Source organism: Triturus cristatus, chromosome 8 (assembly GCF_964204655.1).
Source record: "Triturus cristatus chromosome 8, aTriCri1.1, whole genome shotgun sequence".
NCBI classification, from domain to species: Eukaryota; Metazoa; Chordata; class Amphibia; order Caudata; family Salamandridae; genus Triturus; species Triturus cristatus.
The window spans coordinates 296300615-296314719 of NC_140591.1; the positions used below are offsets into that span (position 1 = coordinate 296300615).

Below are 14105 nucleotides of genomic sequence, written 5' to 3' on the forward strand. Positions count from 1 at the left end.
TTTCTGTATTTTTTGTGTGTTGTTTTGCAGTTCAAATCCTTGACAATGCGAAGGCCAGGGTCCTCGGCTTCCAGTAATGACACATGGGGGGGTCCCCCCGGATTCCAATAAGGATTCAGTGGGAGTCCCCTGGTTCCAGTATTTATTAAGTGGGGGTCCCTAGAAGTCAAAAGTTTGGGAAGAACTTCCCTAGATCTTATAGAAAGATATTTAAAGGCAGTCAAATTAACTGCCTTGGATATAAAGTATCTTATGACTGCCATAAAGAGTGTGGAGTTGCTGGTGAAATGATCATTGGACTCATTGCTATCTAGATTACATTTGGGTGAAACGTTTGCCATCGATTGTCTCTGCATCATGCAAGAAATATTTGATGTCCAATCAGACTGTCATTACCTCAATTGTCCAAAAGTGTGTTTTAGCCAGGGGTTGTCCATCAGTATCTAAGGAGAAGCCTAATATTGGGATGGGAGTATTAGTTGAAGGTTGAGAGCGACTCACCAGGAGTGTCAAACGTATTGGAACCAATCTGACTTCTGGTCCTAAACCTACCCATTCATTAAACTCAAGTTAATTTAGATTAGCCACCTGAGGCTATGCCGTATGTTATTGTCTTAAAAAATGTCCCATCCCTAGAACCCAATCAGTCCGTGTCCTGGGAGAATCTTAAGAAAAGATCTGTCTATTGAATCAGGCAGAAAAGCGTTCTGACGAGAGAAGTCTTTAATGAGCATATGACCAACAGGTTAAGTTGGGAGGGTAGAAGTATAAACAAGCATTTGCAATGCAATAGATCTCGCATTTGTTAAAGTTAGAACTGTTGGTGTTGAAAATAACAATGTTTTTTACTTGCAGTGGAGTGATCATTAATGCATAGCGCCATTGGTATGACCTTGCGGAGCTGGAGAACGAGTCAATGGAAATTAGGTTATGAGGGAGGGGAGATAAGTGTAATATACTGCCTGGAAAAAAAAAGTAACAACATCCCGGAAGAAGCAAACACTTATAGGGGATGCAAGAACAAGTAAAGCATGTGAATTGTAAGCAGGAACATCATGGTTACCGCGGGGTTCGCAGACTGCTGTGATGTGCCGCTTGTGATGGGAAAGCACAGGAAAATGCAGCTCCAAAGCTGCAACTCAAACATAAAGCGCTGCGCACAGATGCCTGGTTGATTAAAATACTTTAAAGGGCTTTCGTTTTCCTTGAATACTACATTTAAACAACAAAACTACCACAATGTACACTGGCGGCCGTGTGTTATGAAAAATTTACCAGCTATCATACAGGAAAGTTTCAATTCTATTAAGGACTCTGAAGCGAGGATTAGGCTTACAACTTTCTCCATTTATTAACTCCAGCCACTTTACAAAAGTCCACATTAACCATAAAAACGACATTTCCCATGATGCATAGGGAAAATGAGTCAAAAGATTCCCAACGGCGGCAGCCAATCCGGAGCAAGGATATCCCACACCCTCCCTCAAGGACGCTCTTTCTTCCTGCGACCACATCAAGTCAGTCTTCGGTTATTCCTGTTTACCAGTGTCCGCTCCTAACACAAACAAGGTTAGATGTAAATCTGAGGAATGAGGAACAGTCGAATTATCCTCAAAACAACAGTGACAACCTTAGTGCAAATAATGACAAAGTACCATCAGAATTATTATCGACCAAAACTAAACGCAAAGGTTTACTCACCATATGTACGTAGGTGTTCTGGGAGGGTTCTACTGAAAGGGTGAGCTAATCCTCACCTCCGCGTCCTTAATAGAATTGAAACTTTCTTGTACGATAGCTAGGACATTTTTCATTCTATGGCAGGACCGGAGGCTTCAGATTAGGCTAGTTTAAAGCTTATCCACCAGCAAAGATCCTAGTGATACCACTTGTTTAAAATAAAACCTCTTGAAGGTTGAGTCCGATGACCAATCAGCGGCATTAAGGATATCTTCCAGCTGTGCCCCAATGAAAAAGCCTTTGATGCCATTGCACCCCAAACCGAATGAGCCCCAAAATGGAAAGTATCAATACCTGCCTCCTGCATTGCCCAATGAACCCATCTGTCAATCGTAGGGGACGAGACCGCCCGTGTGTTTTGGTGAGGGCCATAAACAATTGTCTGACTCCCTCTGGCCGAATGTCGGCTGTTGCCACTTCGTAGGCCTTGAGCGCTCTGACCACACATAATTTAGGGAAATCAGGAAAAGCAGGATAAGACACAGACTTTGAATTGCATTTGGTTCTTCTAGATATATTAAAAGTAACTTCCTCTGGGGTGAAAACTCGGCCCTTAAGGTCCACGGCCCTCACAACAGAAACTCTGCGACAGGATATCAAACACAAAAGCATTGCTAGCTTTGCCGACAATTGTTTCCTGGACAATTACTTATTGGATGGCCATAAACGGAATAAGTTTAAAACCTTCTTAACATCCCAAAGAACAGAATAACGAGGTTCTGGGGGTACAGATAACCTGATACCTCTCAATAGTTTGCAAACCAGAGGATGCTCGCCAATCGGGCGACTATCAACCGGAAGGTAACCTGCTGAGATTGCTGAACGAAATGTATTGATCAACCTATAGGCCAGACCCTCTTTTGTTAAAGAGGCTAAGAAAGGACGTAGGCAACATCTGCCCCCACCGGAACCACTTGTTTAAGACACCAACTCCCCCAACGTGACCACGCGGAACGGTATCGCTTGTTGGTGCTCTCTGCCCAAGACTTTGAGAGTAACGTGGCAGCGTCTGCCGAAAGGCCTGGCACTTTCCAGCGTTGCTTGTAACCCGCCAGGCCATCAACTGAAGACTGCCCGTGACAAGGAGGTGATGGGGATTCCCCTGAGGATCTTTGAGGAAACCTTGATTGGGGGGGTAGATGGATTGGAAAATCCCAGGAAAGTTCCATCAGAACTGGAAACCAGGCTTGTGACCTCCAGATCGGGGTGATCACCACCAGATCTGCCTGTTGTATCCTCACCTGGGAGGATACCCTCATTATCATTGCGAAGGGGGGAAACGCATAGCCCTGCTCCGCACTCCAATACTGGCGGAATGCATCCACCGCTAATGCTTCTGGATCCGGATGCCAACTGTAGTACCATTCCAGTTGGGCATCCAGTCAGGAGGCAAATAGGTCTACTGAAAAGCCCCCCAAGCAAAATTGGATTTTCCGGAATATTCTGGGGTGAAGTTTCCACAGGCTAGTGTCCTTCCAATGACAGGAGCACCAGTCCGCCACCTGGTTCGATGAACCCGGAAGATGTTCCGCCGACAGAGATATCTGATTGAACAGACCATATTCCCAGAGGTCCCGAGCCAGATTCGACAAAGTGGTGGATCGAGTCCCACCTAAATGGTTGATGTAGCGGATTGAGGCTACATTGTCCATCTTGAGTAAGACGCAACATTGGACCTTGCTCTTGGTCCAGCATTTCACAGCGAAGGAGCCTGCCATCAACTGCAGACAATTGATGTGAAGGTCCTGTTCGGCAGAGGACCATTTTCCGCAGGTAGAGACTTCTCCGTAGCGGGCACCCCAACCTGAACCACTGGCGTCCGACTCTATCACCAGATCGGGCTGGGATCCAAAGATGGCTCAGCCATTCCAAGCTTCCATGTGGTCTATCCACCACCGTAACTCTGTTCTGGCCTCCTCTGAGAGGGGCACGCATTGGGAGAAGGTAAGACCTTTGCGCAGATGATAGCCTTTGAGGCGTTGAAGGGCCCGGAAATATGGCCTGTATTGACAAAGATAGAAGGCTCACCACTCTGGCTAGGTGGCGTAAGGATATTGTGGGTCTTGCTAGCATACGCTTTAATTTGTGCCTGATCTTGGATAATTTGCGAGATGGAAGGGATAAAGTTGCGTCGACCGAATTTATCATGAAACCCAGGAATTGCATCTTCTGAGAAGGAATAAGGTCTGATTTTGATTCTTTGAGCACAAATCCCAGGGATTCTAGAAATGTTATTGCCTGTTACAGTTGGAAGAGCAAGCGTTTGGGACATTGGCTCATAATCAGAATGTTGTCCAGATAGATTATCAGTCGTATCCCCTCTGCTCTGAGGCGCTCCACCACTGGCTTCATCACCTTGGTGAAGGACCACGGAGCGGAGGAGAGACCGAAAGGAAGGGAGGCGAATTAGAAAATCTGGGAGTTCCATTCGAACTGAAGAAAATATCTGTGAGGAGGGAAAACTAGAATCGTAAGGTATGCGTCTTTGAGGTCCAAGCGGACCATCCAGTCCTGTTTCTGCAAAAGGTCCCTGAGAAGGTGAATACCTTCCATTTTGAAATGACGATAAATTAGCAATTCGTTGAACTCCTTGAGGTTTATTACTGGGCAGTAGCCCCCATTCTGTTTTTCCTCTACAAAAATGTTGCTGAGAAAACCTTGAGGATGTAAGGTCGGGGGAAGGATCGCTCCCTTCTGCAAAAGATCTGAAATTTCCCTGTCTATCAGAGCCATCTGCTCCTGTGGGAACACCAGGGGTTTTGGGCGAACTGATTAAGTTGGTAGGTCAAAAATCTCTATTTGGAACCCTCTGACCCAACTGTGTAAAACAAAACTGTAGTCTGCCTCCTAGGTTTACAACCCCTAAATTGTGCACTCTTACCTTGCTGATTATTGTAGGATCTGTTTCCTCTTCCTCTGCCACCCCTGCGGCGTGGATAAGTTCTGGTGGGATAGAAGTCTCCAAATTTCTCCGGATCCTGCCACTGCCCTCTACGGGGCTCTGCCGACTTGTAGGAGGCTCTGTTGTAGGGACGGCCGGTCGAGCGCCCCCCTGCCACAACCGGCTGCGCCAAAAACATGTGGGCGAAGATGCGTTTTATGGATGTTTGGGCCTTATCCAACAAATTACACGTATTTACAAACTTGTCTAGTTCCTTCACAAAGGGGTCTCCAAAGATATTGCCCTCTGCGACTGGACCAGCCTCTGAGGTGGCCAGTTCGGCCAACTTTGGGTTTATTTTATTCAGCAGAGACCTGCGACGTTCTGTAGAGATTGCCGCATTGGCGTTCCCTAGAATAATATCACTCTCTAGGCCCAGCTGGAGAGCGTGTCTGGGGAAATAAGAGTGCTGAGGGCTTGGCGTCTTCGGCCATGTCTAGAATCTTAGCCAGGGGGCTAGCCGTGTCCAGGAGTTTATCCTGGCACGCTCTCCACAAGCGATCAATACCTTTTTTGGGATCACAGATACATTTGGCCAAGAAGGTGGCCATCTTAGAGTCCACCTCTGGAGTGACTGCAACTTTCCCCTCTAGGGCCGGTCGTGGACACTCTGCCCTCAGGCAGCTTCTGACTTCCTTATCCAGCGGTTTACGCAATCTAGCCGCCATGTAGGCTGCAACCTTAGGGACTGGAACCCATTCCACTGACTTTGGTTGCAGTAGATAGTTGGGCTTGAACATGTCACTGTCTGTCCCAGGGGTTGCCGTCTGATCTATCTTATCTGGGCTCCATGGCCTTCCTGAATCACCGTCACCATCTGAGGTCTGAGGAGACTCATCTGGGTCACCCGTAGGCAAGTCATCTAGGGAAACTAGAGGGTCCCGCCAGATCCTCCACTTGATTTTTATAGAGCTACCATTTTTTGGGCCACTTCCTAGCACTGTAAATACAGGGCCTTGTGATGACCCACTTCAATGTTCTGCATTTCATCAATATCAGATGGAAGAAAGGCAGGGTTGGCCTGGTGGGGACTTGAACCTGTGGGCCTCTGACATATCTCACCAGTAAGCTGCTGAGCTTTAAACACGAAGTAAACACTGAAGAGCAGGCCTGCTTCACCTTGTGCTTTATTCTAGCTACCCTTGTTGCAAATACAAGAAGTATGTTTATTGCATTAACTCATTTATGAATGCTATCTTTATAATGTAGCAAACACAAGGAGATGATGGACGGAGCGCTGAAACTTTTCAGACACTCGCCCTCAGTCACAGATCTGGGTTGAATCCATCATCAGTCCTTAGCTCACTTCGCCACCTCAGTTCAGACCCAGCTATATGCAAATCAGTCTTGACCCTGTGCCTCATGGGAACAGTCCAGCCCAAACTAGCAAGCCAGGTCTTCCCTAACCCGGAAACGAGCATCCCGGGACCGGTTTCTGGGTAACACCCTTCATCAGCCAGGCTAGCTTGAATCCAGTGGAAAAGTGAGCCAGAGACCCACGTCTGGGCATACCCTGCCAACTTAGGGCGAACAAAGCAAACACAAGGAGATGATGGACGGAGCGCTGAAACTTTTCAGACACTCACCCCCAGTCACAACTGGAATGGCATGGTTAACAAAAAAACGATGGATTTAGGCCCAGATCTCTGTACTGGGGTGAATGTACGACATTGTTCTGCATTCTGTCCATCAATTGTTGTTTTTGCATTTGTCAGCCCGAGTGGGGCGGTTATGCCCAGACGTGGGTCCCGTGCTCTGCATGCCACTGGAGTCAAGCTATCCTGGCTGATGAGGGCTGAAAGCCCGAATCCGGTCGTAGGATGCTTGTTTCCAGTCCAGGGAGGACCTAGCCAGGCAGTTCGGGCTGGACTGTTCCCATTAGGTGCAGGGTCAATACTGATTTGCATATGGCTGGGTCCCAACTGGAATGGCATGGTGAGCTAATAAACAACGGATTTAGGCCCAGATATCTGTACTTGGATGAATGTACGACATTGTTCTGCATTCTGTTCATCAATTGTTGTTTTTGCATCTTTATAATGTAAGCAGTTTGACATAATCAAAGGTTGTTTTCTGTTGCCTTGCTTTTTCTCACACAAGTATCCTTAAAAATACATTTAATTAGGCTGACCAGGGACCCTGGAGCTTTCACCCCAAGACGTTATCCTGTACGCCCTCTGATTGGATGACTTCTGGTGACATCACAAGACACTCATGAAGATGCAGCCATGAATCATGAGACGAAGTGGCATAGCATTCAGAGGGGGGTAACAATGCCAGTCCTCCAGAAGTAATAATCCGTATTTTATTAACACTCAGAAATGTAAGAAAAACATGTTGCTAATGAAAAAGAAGAACAAGCTTCTTAGCTACATAATCATACTTGGGAGCATGCCATAAAATGAACACATCTGGAAACGAACATGCGATATAGGCTGGCCCTTTTGAAGCATGTTTTCTTTCCCTGCTGTGTGTGGACAAGGACTGCTTTGTAAAAGGAAATGCATCCGGAGTCACAGGGTTACTGTGCCATTTTCCCTGGGAAGCAGGGTTGGGTGGTCTGTCGGGAAGGTAGGGGGCACTTTTTGATTTCTGTAAATATACAAATATTCCCTCGTGGAACTGCAGGCCTTCACGCCCACTTGCAAGAAACAACAGGCACTGGCAGACGAAGATGAAGCCGATCTTTCATTCTTATTTTTTAAAGCAGAGATAAGATTTATTTTAATCTCTGCAAAGTTAGAGAATAATTGCTGCTAAAAGAGACTGTGTGTGCCCTTCTTTTTAGTGTATGTTTCTCTCTCTCTCTTTTATCTCTCGCAGTGCACTAACTCAAAAGGGGCTCACAATGCCTAATATAGTGGTGGAACATGATTGAAATGGAATTTATTATGCCCAGACAGCTGCGCAGGCTGAACATTTTTAAGTGGAAGTGCATATAAAACGGTGCTCAGCTTTGTCGCTCTGAGGCTCTGTAAATTAAAAGGGAAAGCAGCAGAGGATGTGGTGTAATGGCCAGAGCTGCTGAATTTAGAGCTGGGGAGCCAGGTTCGAGCCTGGCTCAACGCCATGCTCATCTAAAGCATTCCAATACCTTCAGGTTGAGTTCCTGCTATACAAAACACAAAAAAGGCGCTTGCAAATGGAAACAATTAATCTTCTCACACTCTAGAAGCTGTAATTGTTCACTTCTAAACAAGGGGAAAGGAATCAGCTGCGCCACGTAGGCTGCAGGGGAGAAAAGAGCCTGATAAGCAGGAGGGAGGAGGAGGCAGCTGCAGCCCTAGAGGGAGCGAACAGCAGCTGTTAACAATAGAAACAAGCTGTGAGGGGCTGGAGGTGTTGTTGTGGGAATCGCCCAGGAGATTAAGTGAACTGGGAGTAGCGGGAAGGTGTGAGGTGAAAAACAAAGTAGTGCACTGAAGCAAAACATATGGCCCATAGTGAAAGGATCCATGTAGCAGGGGCAGTCTCCAGGGCAAAACAAAACAGCCTAAAGCCTGGACAAATGCATGCTATTGACCATCGAAAACAAATGAATTTGTAAAGGCAGAGTGTTGGGTGTGTTTAAAAGCCCATAAACTGAATGCCACATGAGTAGAAGAGACGGGCGAAACGCTGCCTAGGCGAGACTTAAAAAGGCCCCTGATATTGCATTGTCATGAATTTTAAGTCTTCCATCTGGTTAGGCTAATCCTCCACAAATTGAGAATGCTATGGTGCTCTAGCACAAAGATTAATGCTGTCCCGCTGGGTTATTTTTACAAGCCGGAAGAATGTGGTGACCCTTGCATTACACAAGCACTCAATTTGGGGAGAAATTGTGATGTCATGTGTTTAACCTTCCTATATTGAATCATTTTATCTTTATTTGAATTTTATATAGCGCTGGCTAGACCCGGAGGTATCAGAGCGCTTTACATAAGGCAACAGTGTTACAAGTTACAAAAATAATCACATTAATTACAGAAAGGTTACAAATTCAATATAGGAGTTAATAACGACCGACGTAGGCGGGGCAAGATGGCGGCCGCTGCTGTGGCTGTGTGAGCTGACTCGCTACCTCCACCAGTTGTAAAACTCCTCTCCTCGCCTTCAAGCCCGCCTGTACAATATTCCATGATTTGGCAATCTTGGTCTTGGTTCTGGGAGGCGCCGCTGCCGTGTCAGCTGGTGCCCTGGAAAGCCCTTAGTGCTGTCTCCTTGTTTGCGCACAGTGTGTACCTGCCTGAAAAAATGCTGCCGAAAGCCAGGACGAAAGGAGCAAAGAACCGCTTTCCTCCAGGGAATCCTGTAGGCGGTCAGCAACCGCAATCTGCTCCGGCTCCTGATGCCAAGTCGAATCCTGAAAACAACAAACGCTGCTCTGTAAGTACTCCCGCTGGGGGTCTCTCGGGTGCCAGGGAACTAAACAAGAACTATTGTAAAACTGTACTCGCCCTGTTTAAAGCCCATGAAGACAAACACAGAGTGACAATTTCCAAACGTAATGAGAAAGGGAAAGGGAATTCCGACACTCCGGCGATAGTATCTGCTGATATGCCGTTTATAATATCTACCGCTGCAGCACCGATTTCACTTCAGCTGATGCCGCAAAATCCTGTTATTCTACCAGCTGATCCACCAGCATCTGAGGTGACTCTGGAACCCCCGAAACACGCCATCGATAAACTGACTGCAGCTGGGGGCATGGGGGCGCCAGAGCCTGCTTGCAGTGTTTCCCAAGATGATGATAATGGTATAAACACCCTAGCACATCAAATCAATTGCATTATGGGTCCTGTAGTCCTTTCAGAAAACTCCCTGATTAATCCCATGTCTGCGCTTTCAGTAAGCTTGGGTAAGGACTTTTTTTTTTTTTTTTTTTTTTTAGTGGGTAAAAAAGCTTTATTGTGCAGAGAAAAAGGGTACAAGCACGGGCCTACAACCTCCTGGGCCGGCCGCTAGTATTCAGAGATGTTCAAGCAGTTCAAAAAACAATGACTGGCCCACAGGGGCTCCGCTAAATTACAGGAGATCAGACTGCACATAAGGGACGTCAGGATACACCCTTTTAAAAAAAAAAAAAAAAAAAAGAATTAATAAAAAACCAAAAAGCAAGGCGAGAAACATTGAAAGGGCGTCTAACCACAGCAGAGGAACTCCACACCGACCACCATAGGGTGGTCAATAAAAAGGGGGTCTGAGAGGGAGGGGGGGGCCACGGGAAAACCAAACCTATACACAGATGAACAAATTAAGCAAGGAACCCTCAAGGATCAGGGGGAAAAGGCAACCTCAGACGCATCCACCAGGGGGGGAGAACAGATAGTCCCTCGATACACATTCCACTGACCCCAGATTCTACCCCATGCCCCCGGTTTACCACGAGCCACATACACCGTCTTCTCCCTGAACATGCACCAGTCCATGTTCTCCTTCCATACGGACACGGTGGGAGGCCGTTGGGAACCCCAAAGCTGCGCAATATCTCTCTTTGCAATCATGTTCCCAAGGGCCGCCCACCGAGCCTGGGCCGCATTATAGTCATTGGGCTCCCACACATTCAGAACACATCGGCGCACCTCCGGCAGCAGAGCGACCCCAGTGACTCGTTTCATAACATCATGCACCTGGCGCCAATATTCCGCCACCTCGCGGCACTCCCAGAGGATGTGGAGAAAGGTGGCACTGAGCCCGCAGCCACGCTTACAGAGCCCGTCGTCAGAAAACCCCATCGAGACCAAACGGGGACCCGTCACATAGACACGATGGAGAATCTTAAGCTGGACCAGACGGAGACGGGCCGGGATGGCAACCTCCTTAGGGGATGACAGCGCAGACTGCCAGTCCTCGTCATCCAACTCAACCCCATCCCCCGTCCACGCCTCCCGAAGACGCACCAAGAGATCAGCCCGATTATTTATTAGTTTTTTATAAATCAGAGAGATAGTACTGTCGGGCACGTGTCCGTCGAGTATACGGTCCTCGAGAGGCAAAGCAACAGGGACCGTGGTCCCCTCCCCAAAGACAGAGAGTAGGGCGTGCCGAACCTGGGCATAGCGGAAGAACTCCCTTTCACTAAGCTCGTACTCGCTCTGAAGCGCCGCAAAGGATTTAACCGCGCCTTTAACCCATAGGTCCCCCACTCTGCTAATGCCGATCGTATCCCAGTGCTCAAAGCCTTTCGTTGTCCAGAGGCTTCCCAAGCGCTCTGAGGCGAACAAAGGAGTAGCACACGTTAAACGCTCACTCCAGCCCACAGCTACATTCGCCGCCTTCCTCACACGTACCGCAATCCTAGTAGGGCCCGTGAGGGTCCTCCCGGCAGATCGAGAACAAAGCGCTCTGTTATAGTTACCGCCGGGAAGCAGGAATTTATCCATCTCATATGCCGGGTTCGAACCAGGAGCGTACGTAGCATGGTTAATGGCAGACAGCTGGGAGGCCCAATAGTACCTTCTAATGTCCGGAAGCGCGATGCCCCCGTCATACCAGGGAAGAGTCAGCTTTGCCAAAGCGATACGCGCCCGACCGTCCCAAACCAGTCTCCTCTGCAAACTCTCCACTTCCCTAAAGTAGGCCACCGGAATGATATCGAAGGAGTTCTGGAGTGCGTAAAGAAATCTGGGGAGGGACATCATTTTAAACAGTGCTGCGCGACCAAGTGGAGACAAGGGCAACTTACACCACCGAGCCGTATCCACCCTCAAACGCCGGAGGGGAGACAGGAGATTCTGCTCGTAGCGTACCGCTGGATCCAACGAAACGTACACCCCCAAGTATTTAAAGCCGGATTGAGATGTTTGAATCGGAAGCCGAGGCAGTAAGAGAGGAAGGCCACCGGAGATAGGATACACGCAAGATTTGGACCAGTTAATTATCAACCCCGAATTCCTCCCGAAGGAAGTAAGGACATCAAAAAGCACATTGAGCGACTTCCGCGGCGAGGTGAGGTACAAAAGAATGTCGTCCGCGTACAACGAGACCCGATCCTCGAAGCCCGGGGCCCACCGGATCCCTCTGATCGAGGGCTCCCAGCGGAGCCAGGCAGCGAGCGGTTCCAAGGCGAGAGCAAAGAGCAGAGGGGACAACGGACACCCCTGCCTAGTACCCCTCCCGAGAGCGAAGGGCCGAGAAACCCGCCCATTGACAACAACCTGAGCCATTGGTCCAGCATAGAGGAGCTTAACCCAACTAATAAATCCCTCCCCAAAGCCAAACTTCGCCAAGACGGCCCAAAGGAATGGCCACTCGATGGTATCAAAGGCCATCGTGGCGTCTAAGGAAACCAATATGGCCGGTTCAGAGAGGTACTCCGCCCTAGCGAGGACGCCGTGTAGACGCCGCAAGTTGAGAGCGGTATTCCGATGAGGGATAAAGCCGCATTGATCCGGATGTATCAAATCACATATAACTCTCAGCAAGCGATTAGCGAGGACCTTGGCGAGGATTTTCGGTTCGGCATTTAGTAGGGAAATAGGCCTATATGAGGCACAGCGGTCTCGTGGCTTACCGTCCTTGGGAATCACAACTATAGTAGCCAGACGCTGGTCGTCGGGGAGGGAACCCCGCTCGAGCGACTCCAGAAACATACGACGGAGGAAGGGCGCGATTTTATCCGGGCGTAGTTTATACAGTTCAATCGGCAGTCCGTTGGGGCCCATAGCCTTGCCCGAGCGAAGGGAACGAATCGCGGTAGCAATCTCGTCGACAGACAGTGAGGCCTCCATCTGCTCACGGTCCTCGACGGATAAGCCGGGCAAGGCAATATCCCGCAGCAAGAGACGAGAGTCATCCTCATCTCTATCAGACACCGGGGAGTACACCGCCCGGAGGTGGTCCGCAAAACACTCCACAATCTCACCAGGGTCAGTCACACACACTCCATCCAAACTCCGAAGCTCCGGGACCACACGATTCACTCTCTCCTTCTTATCCAACCAAGCAATCAGTTTACCCGCCTTGTCCCCGGCATCATACAACCTACCCTGCTGCTCCCTATACATGGTCTTGGCAGCGTCCATAACAAGAGACTTATATTCAAACTGCTTCAAGCTGAGGGCATGAAGCGCATCCTGAGTGACACCCGTCTCCAAAGCTGCCTCCAGCCCCGATATTTCGATCTCCAGCTTCACCACCGCCTCATTCTTGACCTTCTTAGCCTCCACTATCTGGGATAGGGCATGCCCGCGGAGCACTGCTTTGAAGGCTTCCCACAGGGACACTGAGGACAACACCGACCCCTCATTCTCGAGAAAATACTGATCAATCGACTTAACCAGGCTATCACGAATCTTGGGGTCTCGTAAGTACCAAGGGTTAATAGGGGCGATCCGCCCAGCGGACCGCGTCCCGGTGTCGAAAAGCAACCACAGTGGGGAATGATCAGAGATACCCCGGGCCAGGTGCTTAACCTCTCGAATCCGGGCAGTCTGGGCCGCGGGCATAAGAAAATAATCCAATCTGGAGACACTCCCATGGGCCCCAGAGTGAAATGTGTACTGACACTGTGTCGGATGCATTAACCTCCAACAATCCACCAGACCGAAGGTATCCAAGAGCCCGCCGAGCCACGCCTGGGCAGCAGGGAGGGCCCTGGGCGGGTGGCGATCCAGATCACCCGAAACAACCGAATTAAAATCCCCACCCATAAGCAAAAGACTGTCAGGAAGCTCAAGCAGCATACGACCCAAGTCTGAGAAAGTGGAGTTCTGGAGGCCCAGGGGAACATAAACCGAAACCAAGGAAAGGGACTGTCCCTCCCACCTCCCAGTCAGGGCCGCATAGCGCCCTCTATCGTCTAGGACAACCCTGGTGATCTCTAGCGGAAGTGAAGATCGTAGGAAAATGCCCACCCCTCTAGAGCCGGTGGTGAAACCGGAATGGGCCACAAGTCGGTAGCCCCCCCTGTTCATGGCATGACAAACATTACCAACCAAATGCGTCTCCTGTAAGAATACCACATCAGGAGTCAAACGACGCAAATATTGCAGCACAACCCCCCGTTTGATACGATCCCCCAATCCGTTGACGTTCCAAGACATCAATCTCAACCCGTCCCCCCCCATCCCCCCCAGTAGATCAAGGGTCCCCCAGCAAATAGCGCGACACCTGAAACTGAAACAGAGCCAATACCTCGCCTTGAAAACAAAAAACACAAATCCAAACAACCCCTCCCACCCACCAACCCCCCCCAAATTCAACGCCCCCCACCCTGCACCCCTGCGGTCCAAAAAACCACCCCAACTTGCAGTGTGCCTGTCGCCCTACAAACCCCATTCTACGAAAAGACCCCGGAGGAGGAGAGGGACCCGTCCCTGCCCGCCCCCAACACAGATCATAATTAAACAAAATGTACAAAAGAAGTAGAACCCCGCCGAACAAAACAAAATGTCAAAGTCAAGGACCAAAAGTCACTCCAAAGGAGGCCCGCCACCCTCGG

The 14105-nt window shown here is 49.1% G+C and overlaps 1 long non-coding RNA gene across 2 annotated transcripts in view; it reads right to left on the bottom strand.

The window, feature by feature from the left end:
• Positions 1-1336: 1336 nt before the first annotated feature.
• LOC146802003 (uncharacterized) overlaps positions 1337-14105 on the bottom strand; it is a 159911-nt gene continuing 147142 nt past the window's right edge. For both annotated transcript variants that reach the window (XR_014967351.1, XR_014967352.1), the window contains one exon: positions 1337-1555. This is a non-coding gene — a long non-coding RNA (uncharacterized LOC146802003). The remainder of the gene's footprint in view (positions 1556-14105) is intronic.